Source organism: Apteryx mantelli, chromosome 2 (genome assembly GCF_036417845.1).
Source record: "Apteryx mantelli isolate bAptMan1 chromosome 2, bAptMan1.hap1, whole genome shotgun sequence".
NCBI classification, from domain to species: domain Eukaryota; kingdom Metazoa; phylum Chordata; class Aves; order Apterygiformes; family Apterygidae; genus Apteryx; species Apteryx mantelli.
This window is the reverse complement of record NC_089979.1, coordinates 92698039-92711985: the sequence shown is the minus strand read 5'-3', so window position 1 is coordinate 92711985 and position 13947 is coordinate 92698039. Positions and strand designations below refer to the sequence as shown.

Genomic DNA, 13947 nt, shown 5'->3' with positions numbered 1-13947 from the left:
TCAGTTTAGGAACAGAGACTGTCACTTCAGCATCCTTCCTTGTTGTAGTATAACTATGCATTACAAAGCACAATCACCATACAGCTATGAATGACTCCTGTTACTTTCATTAGTTCTCACCACTTTTACACTCTCTTGTGCCCTCTTCCATCTTATAAACATTTGGAGATATGCCTTAAAATAAGATAACTGGATTGATCCTCATTCCATGAATAAAGTAATGGCCAGTGAAATGTTTTTTCTAGAGGTAAAGATCTAGAACAACTTGTTCTAAATATAGTATAATGCTGAGATCAGATTGTAATAGCTCTGACTGATTACCTTCCTTTTCCATGAGAACAAGTGTCTGTGTTCTCTGTTCATGGGGGCACGAAGGCTCTGCTCGGATAAAACAGCAAGTTAGGGCTGACAGTCATAAAAAGACCCAATTTTTCAACACAGCTCCAGGCAAAAATCATGATACCCTGAGAGAACTACTGGAGTTGGCAGTATTTCTGCTTTACCTTTTGTAGGTTGCAGTGCTCTGTTCACTGAGCTCCTTAAACAGGCTTTGTTTAAATTTTCCCAGAATGATCAACAGAGATCATATTAGATCTTCCACAGTACAGGATATTGGTTGCACACTTGGCAGTCTGTACCTAGTTTTTATGTTTCTATAAATCGGTTTAGAAATGAAAGCTTAGGCAATCAGACCCTATTGCTGTGAGCATTTTGTGCTGGTAAAACTTCATTCTTCACATACATCTGAATGTATACAGTAGACTAGTCCAAAAATTGCATGCAGTGGCAAAACTGATAAAACAATTTATACAGTACAGTGGTTCATAAGAGTGTATTACTGTAGACACTGCAGCAGAGGAGAGGAAGGATACCTAGAAGGATTTTCTTTTTCTTTAAAATGTTTCATTCCTTTTTGTCTTTTGTCAGTCAGGTGCTTGTCTCAGCACCACTTCTTTTGGAGCTCAGAGAAAAATAACCATCTGCAGGAGCAACATGGAAAGAAATACTGAGATGCCACAATGTGCATGGTAATTATGTGTGAGTGACCACAATGTCTCATTAGAATTTTTATTCACCACCCAGTCATGTAGAATTCACAGAATCACAGAAGGGTTGAGGTTGGAAGGGACCTCTGGAGATTGTCTGGTCCAACCCCCCCTAGGGTCACCTAGAGAACATTTCCAAGGATTTTGTCCAGATGACTTTTGAATATCTCCAAGGAAGGAGATATTCACTCCACAACCTCTCTGGACAACCTGTTGCACTGCTCTGTTACTTCACAGTAAAGAAGTTTTTTTCTCATGTTCAGACAGAACTTCTTGTGTTCCAGTTTGTGCCTGTTGCCTCTTGTCCTATCACTGGGCACCACTGGAAACAGTCTGGCTCCATCCTCTCTACACTGTCCCTTCAGATACTTATATACGCATTGGTAAGATCCCCCCTCAGCCTTCTCTTCTCTAGGCTAAACAGGCCCAGATCTCTCAGTCTTTCCTCATATGAGAGATGCTCCAGTCCCTTAATCATCTTAGTAGCCCTTTGCTGGACTTACTCCAGTAGCTCTGTCTCTCTTGTACTGGGAAGCCCAGAACTGGACACAGTACTGCCGATGTGGCCTCACCAGGGCTGAGTAGAGGGGGAGGATCACCTCCCTCGACCTGCTGGCAACACTCTTCCTGATGCACCCCAGGATACCATTGGCCTTCTTGGCCACAAGGGCACATTGCTGCCTCATGCTTAACTTGGTGTCCACCAGCACTCCCAGGTCCTTCTCGGCAGAGCTGCTTTCCAGCAGCTCAACCCCCAACCTGTACTGGTGCATGGGGTTATTCCTCCCTAGGTGCAGGACCCTGCCCTTGCCTTTGTTGAACTTCATGAGGTTCCTCTCCGCCCACCTCTCCAGCCTCTCCAGGTCCCTCAGAATGGCAGCACAGCCCTCTGGTGTACCAGCCACTCCTCCCAGTTTTGTATCATCAGCAAACTTGCTGAGGGTGCACTCTGTCCCTTCATCCAGGTCATTGATGAAGAAGTTGAACAAGACTGGACCCAGTACTGATCCCTGGGGGATGCTGCTAGCTACAGGCCTCCAACTAGACTTTGCACCACTGAGCACAGCCCTCTGAGCTCTGCCTTTCAGCCAATTTTCAATCCACTTCACTGTCTGCTTGTCTATCCTGCGCTTCTGAGCTTGTCTATGAGGATGTTATGGGAGACAGTGTCAAAAGTCTTGCTGAAGTTAAGGTAGACAACATCCACTGCTCTCCCCTCATCTGCCCAGCTAGTCTTCCCACTGCAGAAGGCTATCAGATTGATTAAGCATGATTTCCCCTTTGTGAATCCATGTTGACTACTCCTGATCACCTTCTTATCCTTCACATGCTTGGAGATAGCCTCCAGGATGAGCTGTTCCATCATTTTTCCAGGGATGCAGGTGAGGCTGACTGGCCTGTAGTTCCCTGGGTCCTCCTTCTTGCCCTTTTTGAAGACTGAAGTGACATTAGCCTTCTTCCAGTCCTCAGGCACCTCTCCTGTTCTCCATATCCTTTCAAAGATGACTGAGAGTGGCCCAGCAATGACATCAGCCAGCTCCCTCAGCTCTTGTGGGTGCATCCCATCAGGGCCCATGGACTTGTGTATGTCAGGTTTTCCTTAATGATCTCTAACCCAATCCTCCTCAGCCAAGGGAAAGTCTTCCTTCCTCCAGACTTTCTCTCTTGTCTCCAGGGTCTGGGGTTCCTGAGGGCTGGCCTGAGCAGTAAAGACTGAAGCAAAGAAGGCATTCAGTAACTCTGCCTTCTCTGCATCCTTTGTCACCAGGGCACCCACCCCATTCAGCAAAGGCCCCACATTTTCCCTAGTCTTCCTTTTGCTACTGATGCATTTGAAGAAGCCCTTCTTGCTGTCCTTGACATCTCTTGCCAGATTTAATTCCAAACGGGCCTTAGCCTTCCTCATCACATCCCTGCATACTCTGACAACCTTCCTATATTCCTCCCAAGTGGCCTGTCCCCCTTTCCACTTTCTGTATACTTCCTTCTTCTGGTTGAGTTTTGCCAGGAGCTCCTTGCTCATCCATGCAGGTCTCCTACCTCCTTTGCTTGACTTCCTGCTCATTGGGATGCACCGATTTTGAGCTTGGAGGAAGCGATCCTTGAATATTAACCAGCTGTCTTGGATTCCTCTTCCTTCTAGGATCCTATACCATGGGATTCTTTAAAGCAGGTCCCTGAAGAGGCCAAAGTTTGCTCTCCTGAAATCCAGGGTTGCAATCCTACTTAGTGCCCTGCTGCCTCCTTGCAGGATCCTGAACTCCGCCATCTCATGGTCACTGCAGCCAAGGCAGCCCCCAGCCTTCACATCTTCCACCAGCCCTTCCTTGTTTGTTAGTACAAGGTCCAGCAGTACACCTCTCCTTGTTGGCCCCTCCATCACCTGTGTCAGGAGGTTGTCATCAATGCTCTCCAGGAACCTCCTGGATTGCTTGTGCCTTGCTGTCTTGTCCCTCCAGCAGATATTGGGTGGTTAAAGTCCCCCACGAGAACCAGGACCTGTGATCATGAGGCTACTTCCAGCTGTCTGTAGAAGGCCTCATCGACTTCCTCTTCCTGATCAGGTGGCCTGTAACAAACACCTACAACAGTGTCACCCATGTTAGTCTGCCCTTTAATCCTTACCCATAAGCTCTCGACTCGCTCTTCATCCACCCCTAAGCAGAGCTCCATACGTTCCAGTTCCCCCACCTTGCCTTCCTGACCTGTCCTTCCTAAAGATCCTGTAGCCATCCATGGCAGCATTCCAGTTGTGTGAGCTATCCCACCATGTCTTTGTAATTGCAATGAGATCATAGCCCTGTGACCGCACATACATCTCTAATTCCTCCTGTTTATTCTGCATGCTGTGCGCATTTGTGTACAGGCACTTCAGAGAGGTATTCAAGCATCTTTAAAAGATTTTTTAAATAGACAACTCACATTTGACAACAGATTATAAGAGTATTCTCTAAGCATCTGTTACCTGCCGCTGTCCTTATTGGCTCCCTTCCCTTGTTTACAATGCTAAGGACCATCTTCCCCCAGCCTCCCAAAAGGGAAAATGTGTAAAGGAAGAAGAGTCTGGGGCAGGTGACACCTACCACCAGCAAACAAACTGGTGTGGGGGATAAAGAACGAAAGAGAAGGAAAGGGAGTTAGAGTCATAAAAGTAAATCTGGAGAACTAGGAGGAAAGCAGAGCACCCTTGCCAGCAGCTACTGCTCCCTGGAGGTGTACAAGGTCGATGTGTGCAGTGGACGGAACAAGCTCCCAGTCTATCTCCTACTCCTCAAAATCCATTTAGTGTAAGGTCTTTAAACTGAGGATGTAAGGTCTTAAAGTTGAGGGTGTATCATATATTAAACTGATGAGAACAGATACTACTCAGTATTTTAGTCAAAAGGCCACAAAGTGATAGCCAAGACAATAGCATGGTATCTGAACTAGTGTGGCCACTCTTTCTTTTACACAACAGGATGTCAACTATAAGTTAGCACTGCCTGTAACAAACAATCAAGTTGTGGTTAACAGCACATTGTCTGGACATGCCACTATCTGCATTTCATTATTTACATTATATTATACATTTCCTAACAACCTGGATTGCCTGTTTTTAATGTGGTGGTATTCTTTCATCAGAACAAGATTCTTGCTCTGCCCATGCTTCCTGCTTTCTCTTCTCTTGCCCCTCAGAAGTACTCTGTTACTTCAGGATCATTTAAATCTCTTGCAGCCTCACTGCAAAAATCCTCATGGAAATAGCACGTCTATAGCAACAAACACAATGTCTGCATCATCCTCCCTCCGTGATCTGGATTGTCCTGACTAAGTGACCTCACAGGAGAACTGCATGCATGAGGATTTTACGATTAATATGTAACTTCTGAAGTAACAAAGAAATAAATGAAAAGTGAAAACTTAAAATCACAGAATCACAGAGCAGATTATAGAATAATTTAGGTCAGAAGGGACCTCTGGAGGTCATTGCATACAATCTGCTCCAAGCACAGCATGAAAGCCATACCAGGTTCTCAGGACCTTGTCTGGTCAAATTCTGTATATCTCCAAGGACAGAGATTCTGTCACATTTCTGGGAAACTTGTTCCTATAATCTCAGATTTTAGTTTCCAAGAACATCAAGCTAGTGCTTTTTGCTGTGGGACCTCCTTAGCTTATCTTCAGATTAACTGAAGACAAGTATTGCAAAATTCTTGAGAATCTCTTTTTTGGGCTTGCTTACTCCCATTTGCATCATAATCTATATTTAATTGCTTGATGTCACAGAATTTCATCTATTCATCACAGTCTTCAGCTGTGATTCTTCTTCCTCTCAGTAACATGCTTATATATTTTCTATTGCTGATCTGATTCCTACACCTGCTTTATAGTAAACATAGAATTAAATACCCTAGCTCATCCAGTCAACTTCCTGAAAAGCAAGAACATTTTTTGCCCTTAATTTGTCAAGTCTAGCTGCTTGTCCTGACAATCGTGAATTCTCTTGAATTTGCAATATTATTTGTTAAGCTTCTTATCTGCTCCACATTTACTGATGAGTGGTTTTCAGTGGTTCTGATGCCTTGCACACTCTGAGTTCTTCTTCTAACCCTCTCAATCTCTTTTTCTGAATTGCCCCATTGTCTTTAATGTTGATTTATGATGACAACATTGCAGAGGGATCATATGTATGCCAACAGAGAGTAGGGAGATTGACTGTTCTGATTCACTGAGCTGCCACAACAAGAGATAAAGGTTTACCTCATTCTGCTGTGCTACACATAGTAGCATGTATTGGAAATGTATTCAGTAATTAAATCAAGCTTCTTATCTCTCTGAGCACTATACCCAAAGGGTGTTTCTATAAAAATCTAATGTCTTTACTACGTTCATTCAGCAACAGCTCGTTAAGTGTCAATAATTCCATTCTTTCATGATGTATGTGTAACTCCTTGCAAGACAGGAGGATTCACTATACATGTTGGAACAACGTGCAGTCTCCCATAGACATGCAGAAGGCATTGGTTCTTGGTAGTGATATTGACAACTATAGCATGTGTTCAGCTGAGCACAGACTCAGTATTACTTTTGGGAGAATCTACTTTGCATCCAGAGATCTAAGTTCACCTAATACAGAATATCTCTGCAGACCTGTCATGTGGAAGAATTGAATTATACTAATACAAATTGCAAATGTGAACTTCTAGTGGGGACTAGGCACCAAATTCTGCATGATTTAGGTAAATCTATGCATCGCTGTAGAAGGCAGAAGCAAAAGCTATTTGTTTTCCCATCTCTTCTGCCAACACCTTTTAAAACCTACTAAGATATTGCCCTTCTTGATACTAGTACTATTGAATTCTTTTAGCTGTGAGTCTTCAATTCTCGTGACAATTTTAAAATGACTGTTGATCTAATCTCTTTTACTAAGCTTCTATGACAGACAATGGAATCTGCATCAAGACAAAAATTATTTGTGGAAAATACCCACTTTCAGTGGCTAATGTTGACCTCTATTATTTTGGTTGGTTTTTGCCATCTTATAATGTGTTGTTGATTTTAACAGAAAAGTCCCAGAAATGTTGAGGAGATTCATTCACAAATGTAAAACACTTTACTCATAAGTGTAAGGTTAGGGTTTTTCTCTCTAATGGCAGATTCAAGATTCTTCTGCTTGCCATCCATATTTGTTTTAACTGTTGGATACTGCTCCTGAACTTCTATATTATTTCACAGTTCAAGGGAAGAAGATACACAATAAGGGCCTATTTCAATGATAATAAAAATAGCATCTAATATGGAAAAAACATATTAAAAGTCAAGACATTTGTTCACATTGTTATATGAGTTTTGGTCCAATTACATTCATTATAAATTATGGAAGAACGGTCACAATAAAAATGTGCATCTTATTGTTGCTGAGCTTAGAGCTAAACTGAAGATTAGTCTTTTTGAGCATTATTGAATCTGAAAGAATCTTTTTGAGATGTTACAATCCAGACAGTGCAGTAACTTATCTGCAGAAATAATCTTCAAAAGCAGCTTAAACACAACTTTGCCAATATATTTAAATCTCGGCTGGCAAAAAAATAACAGCAAATACATCTAGGGTCTTTAAGCATAGAAGTGTGCCATATCACGCTCTCATAGAGAGATATTTTTCCAGAATAGTATTTACTTGCTTATAGTATTTGTACATTACTTGCTGTCACAAAAGGAGTGATGCACTTCACTCGTAAGAGGGAAGCAGCACTATGTTTATTGCAGTAAGACAGCGACTTAACAAAGTTCAGTCATGAATAAGAATGATTTAATGAGGTTTGATTGGCAAGGTTCACTCAGTTATTTACTGCATGAAGGACAGGGTCAGATGCATGTGCAACGGAGACCCTCCCGTTGAGTCATGAGCTTCAGACTGGACCCCCTTGCTTTCTAAACTCCTTCGGAGAGGAGCCTAGGTGCGGCTGGATCCAGTTCTAGACCAAGACTTGGTCAACGGTTCATATCTAAAGGAGTGTGTGCAAAAGAAACCCTCCCGTTGAGTCACGAGGTTCAGACTGGACCCCCTTGCTTTCTGAACTCCTTTGGAGAGGAGCCTAGGTGAGGCTGAATCCAGTCCTAGTCTCCGACTTGGTCAATGGTTTATGTCTAAGGAATTATGTGTGCAATTAGTCAGAGATATAACTCAGCAAAGTTTCACAAAGTTTGCAAAAGTTCAGCATGCTATTAATCACTTACCGAGGATCTGTCGCGGGTAAGGAATCTCTCAACCTTGAGGAGTAACCTTGAGAGGCGTCCCTGCTCAAGAGGAGGTTCTGCAGTGCAGCCTGCTGCCATGCAGGAGAGCTCAATGGGCTCTGGGCTGCCCCCTATTTATGGGGGGGGTGATGATTGACTCATAGTCATATTTGCATACTAGATGGGCCTTAGTTGGCACATGCTCAACTAGCCCCTACATACGTGCTGTTTACAGGGAGATCAGGTTGAGGGAGAGAGAGCACATCAAGGGGGGGAAGGAGCACACCATCATACTTGCATAGAATTCGGGCACGTTCAGTGCAACTTCACTCTCTTTTGTACAGCTACATCACTGGAAAATTGAACCTACTGCTTTAAGAAATGGTCTCTAAATAGAATGTCTTCATATGAGGTGATGCCTTTTCTGCAGGCATCAGGTATCAGGGTCATAGAATCATAGAATTTTATAGGTTTGAGGGGACCCATGAGGATCACCTGGGCCAAACTCCCCCTCAAAGCAGGGCCAACTTAGATCACGTTGTTCAGAGCATTGCGCAGCTGAGTTTTAAATATTTCTGAGGACTGAAATTCAGTGAAGTCTCTCAGCAATCTCATAACCCTCATTGCAAAGAGTTTTTTTCCTAACAACTAATTAGAATTTCACGTGTTGCAACTTGTTGCCTCTTGTACTATTCTTTTTACCTCTGAAAAGCATCTGTCTCCATTGTCTCTATACCTTCCTATTAAGTAATTGACAAAAGGAACAAGATCATCCCTTCACTTCTAAAGTCTGAACAAGTTAGTTCACTCAGCTGCTTCTTGCATGGCATTTGCTTCAACCCTCTAACCATCTTGGTAATCCTCTGCTGGTCTTGCCCAAGTATTCCAATGTCATTCTCATAGTGGAGTCACAAAACTGGACACAGTACTCAGTGTTGGATAGAGGGGGAAAACAGTTCTGTCTACCTGCTGGCTATACTCTTGCTTATGCAGCTTAAGTATGCATTGGCCTTCTTCACAACAGGTGTGCACAGCTCATTCATATTCTTCTTGTTGTCCGTGAAGATCCCAAGGTCCTTTCCTACAGCAAATGGTATCAACAAATGGAGGTTATCCCAAAGACAAGATTTAATAAACAAGAGGAGGATGTAAATGGCTCCACTGTTAAACAAATTCAAGGGATTCAATTTGTACTTATCAAAACAGAGCACTATGGGTTTACTTGGGCCTTATCAATGCAATAACCTGAATGTGTCACAAACTATTAATCTCTTGGAGCTTCATTTTGCCTCCATAATAAATCTTTTATACAAATTATCCATTACTCTGTTCTCACTTCTGACACTGATAAACTATGACAGTTCAGATGCTAGAACCTGAAATTTAGGCCATATCTCAACTGTAAATGAGATTAAATTTGTTGACTACTTTCAGTGTACACTCTTTACCTGACTCCTGGAAGCCATTGGGCTGTTCTAGTACATCAGTGTGTGAGCAGCCTTCACCTTCCCTGGCATATGTTTATAGATTACTTGCCTGTGTGCTGCAGTTAAGCACAGGATGCTTATGCCTCAATATAGACAGTACCTAGATCTCAGTAGCCTGTAAGGACATTCTTTCCAGATCCAACAAATTGAGTCTGAAACTTTTGGTTTCTGGGAGCACAACAGAGATCTCAGGCTTTCTGAAAAGAGTGAAAGTAAGTCAAGAATTTGGAACTTGTGTGTATCAGGGCAGCTTAGCTCGTATTGTGATTTTTTTCTTCAATATTATTTTATTAGCTTGGAAAGACTATTTTCTTGATTTTATTTTCTTAGTGTTTCAGACACACTGAATGTTTTGCTTTTCATGTAATAAATGAAAACTAAACTGCTAAAACATCCACCTGGCTGGTATGATGCTATATACTATAGTGGTTTCAAATTCTGAGATGAAAACAACCGTAAAATAGAAACATCTCTAAAGTCATATCATTCTTCAAAAGTAGTGTCAGAATCACCTACTTGGGTATGGCCTTTCAAATTAATCATATTTTCTTCTCCCTCATATAACTTCACTGATGAAGAGCTAATGCTCAGAGAGCAGAATAGGAAGCTAGGACCAGTTTCCAGAAATATTTTAAAAAGTATTAATAAAATACAGTTATCTACTATAATGGCTACCTTCAACTATGGTGTCTACTGGATTTTTTTTCTTACATTTTTATCTTGCTAATTTTTTCGGCTTCTTCCTTTTTAACAAATTTTTACTCCATCTTTCTATTGCTTAGACCTATTGCTATAATAATATTTGCTTGTCTTTCACAATGACTTATCATAATTCTCTCTTCTTCAGCCTTTCTTATTTTGGTTACTCCTCTCTGTGTTTCATTTTCTCCAAAAAGCTGATATCCTGATTCTCAGAGCACATTAGCCTTCTTACTAGATGCAAATCTAGTATCATTTATTCATATGTCCTGGCATCTAAGCTCCTGCGGGTGAGATAATAAGGAATAACTGTAAACAACTTTTGCAAACAACTTTCCCCTGCTGATTGTCCTTGCAAAGTTGTGCTGGAAACTTTAGCTATAGCAAAAATCACACCGCGCTTCTGGATCCTGAGGAAAAGTCAACCTGTCAGACTGCTCCTGTGAACCTCTGGCTCTGCCCACCCAGATTTGTACCCCCAAAATTCTCTCAACATTTAGGGGCCCTCATGGAAGATACTGTCAGTCCTCTCTCCATAGGGCTCCACTTGAGCTAGAATTACAGCTTCCAAAAATCAGTCTTCCTTCCTGCTATCCTGTTTCAGCCCTTTCAACATAATGGAAGTACTCCCAAAGTAAAAGTGATTTTGACTGTCATGGTCTGCTTTCCGTGATATTAAATGCTCTTGTAGGCAAGGATTACATTTTGCTGTATGCTTAATGAAGGGTATTATATGTGTTATTCAAAGGAGATGACTCTACACCCAAGGAGAAGCCTTGGGAGGAGGGCTGGTCAGCTGCTTCCAGGCTCCAGCCTCAGGTGCACAGTGAAGATAGGCTGCTGCTCCTCAACCATGCTACCAATTTGGAGGTACAGATGACTGTGGGACAGTGTCTGAGTATGTTCATGGGCTCTGTTTTATTTACAGGTAAGGATGCAGCAACAGACTTTTGCTGGCATAACTGTATGTAATGGTCTCCTTCATTTGTGGCTCTGTCCCTACCAGTAAACTGAGCAACACCAGAGCACAGGCCTGAGCACTGGTACCCAGTCACCTGTGCTCTTAAACTGCTAGCACTTTTGACATGAGCCAGCTAGCACTTTCCCAGAGTGTGCTGGGGCATGGCTGGGTTACTAACTTGGCCCAGAGTCCCCAGGCTCTGTGACCAGTTTGGATACAGCCATTCTGTTCAGTAAGTTAAGAAGCTTTAGCTGCATAGATGGGAGCCACCATATGCCAGGTGGTCTCCAGGCCAGAGAACTGTTCCTGGCCCAGTCTATTGCTTGAGGACCAGGACAAACTCCTTAAACCAGAAAGGTGTAATGAGCTCCCTTCTGCAGATGTTTTCTCAGAATAACATGAGCATTCTTGGGTGATATCTGGGTGAGCATCTTTGGTTCCACCAGCAGTAACATCAAGAAATGATGAAAACATTTTTGGATGGGGCTCTGGGATCTAATGGTAGAAAGTACTTTAAAATAGTTGGTATTATTTCTACTCACTGAATTTGCTTTCTGTTCTTTACCCATTTGTTGTCTTGAGAGGGACTGCAGACATCATCTTCAGATCTCCATTCACCCAAAGAAGCTGGGATTTTATTTTTCACACAGGGTCATGGAATATTAAAGAATTGCCTGCCATTTACTGAGTCACTGATTAAAATGAACTTAATGTTCCTGGGGTTTGCACATTTCAAGCATGGTAAGAAATGTACTAAACAACTTGACAGGGATCAAAGAGAGGAAGGACAGAAAAGGCTAACTTCCAGTCTATATTCCTTTCTTCTCCTTTCCTAAAGTGACCCTTAACAGCAGCTTTTTGATGCTGTTGAAAAACTTTTTTTGTCTAACCAAATAACACAATCTTTAACTGTCTCATTAATTGCCAGAATGTATTATGCCTTTTTTGAGATCTTCACATCCTCAATAGAAAATTTAAATCTTGCACTTACTTTTTAACTGCAATAAACCATTTAGCCTCCTGTAAGCAGCATATAGTTGCCTGTTACTGAATCTGTAAGGTACAGCACTCCAGTATAGGAAAAAAACCCAAACCAATTCTGAAGATTTAAGTGAGTAAAATGAACTCTAAAATAAAGAATGAACATTTCTGAGCAGTCCAATCCTTGCCCTATATCCAAGCAGTAACAGAAGTCCATATCAGGTGATTCAGAAGACAACATACCTCTCCTTACAATCTGAAAACAGCTGCATCAGGAGCAATTTTTACTGATGCCCTGGTGATCTTCCTCATAGCGTGTGCTTATGTCCTATAACATGGTAGGGATCACACACTTTACTACTTTTGAAGCTTGCTGCCATAGCGCATGCTACAGATCCTTACACCATTCAGTTCCCCTGTTCCAGTTTTTTCCTGTGCCAGCACTGCTGTTTGCAGACCCCCTTTTCTGTTTCCCCACACCAGGATTCCCATTGTTCATTCTTACTGTACCAGGAAATGTTGATGTGTGCCAGCAACTGGGTCCCTGGTCTGTAGGTAATTGCAGATGAAACTGTAACAGGGGAAAGACTTCCAGAGTTGAACTAAAAAGCTCTGCTATCTCATGTGATTATTTAAGCCAGCATAACTTCAGAAATTATTATTATTCATATAATGTAAATGTCAAATTCCTTTTACAATGCTGTAAAACCATTTGGCCATCAGCAGTTGGTGGGGTTGGTAAGTAAACTTAATGGTGAAAGAAGATATATTAGTGTTTTCGGCTTCTAATTTTGTAATGTCTCTGTAAGCTGTTATTGATTCTGAGTCAGGGAAGGGTGGAACATGTATAAGTCCTGCTTACCTCTGCAATTTCAGTGCTGACAGACACCCAAATGCTCTTCTCTTCAAGTGCCGACCCACAGACGTGCACCAGTAGCTTGGGACTAACCACAATACAGGTTATGTTTTGGCCATATGTTATTTAGGGAACAGGGGAAGGGAGAGAGCTGAAATGACATCATGTGTTTGGGGAAGAGAGAGAAACTGCTTATTTTGCAGGGGAATCGAAGTCAAATGGGGCATTTGGAAGAGAATGAGGGTTATTTTGCTAGTGAGGTGTAGACTGGCGATTTGCTAATCATGAGACAACGTTTAGCTATGATGATTATTTAGTATGTAGGTTATCTTCTAATTTGGCTTGGTATAAATTTGAAAAAAGTTAGTAGATAGCTTATTTTATAACTCATGCTGGCATAAATTTAGATTAAATTAATTAATATCATTTCCTGTGTATAGATCAGGTATATTGAATCACATTTTAAATTTCACTTAAGATGGTAGATGACAACCTAAACAATTCAACCTAAACAAACAATACAAGTCAAAGTATTGCACGCTAAGCAGGATTTAATTAATATTAGTTTATTTGGAACTAAGACATAAGCACACTGATAAAGCATAACTGGTAAACAATGTACACACATTTTTGTACCCAGTGACCCAGTGAAAATGATATTGCCATTGCTTAGGAACAGGTCCCAGACCTTAAACTAACAGTGAGAGGCCTGGGCTTTTGGCTTGCTATCAACATGTTATGAGAACTTGCTTTGTGAACCAGAGATTGCTACCAGGTGTCTCTTGTTCCAATGTACTGTTTAAGCATGTGGCTTTTTAATCTTTAAGTAAAGACCTTTAAAATATGGGCACAGGCTGAGAACAGGCCCCTAGGAGAAAACTTCTTGATGGTCAGTTACTGGTCACTGAAGGAGCACTACCTCAAGAGTTGGGAAAGACTGGTTTTGCCTTAAGAAAAGAAGCATTAGCTATTGAAGAAAACAAAAAAGTCTAGTGACAGGATAAGGCACCTGCCACAGCCTGAAACAGTGACATCCCTCAGCATTGCACGGTATGTACCCCAGAGGGTGGAGGTCCTGTTCTGGGAATTGCCTAAAGAATTAAACATCTTATAAAAGGACCAGATCCAAAGTTGGGGTGGGGAGGGAGAAGATTCCCACTTCACTTTCCACTCTTTTCATTGAAGAGCTCTGGATACTGA

General features: G+C 41.8%; 1 pseudogene; it reads right to left on the bottom strand.

The window, feature by feature from the left end:
• Positions 1–4238: 4238 nt before the first annotated feature.
• On the bottom strand, positions 4239–4444 carry LOC136991465 (U2 spliceosomal RNA; annotated as a pseudogene).
• Between the last annotated feature and the right edge of the window lie 9503 nt (positions 4445–13947).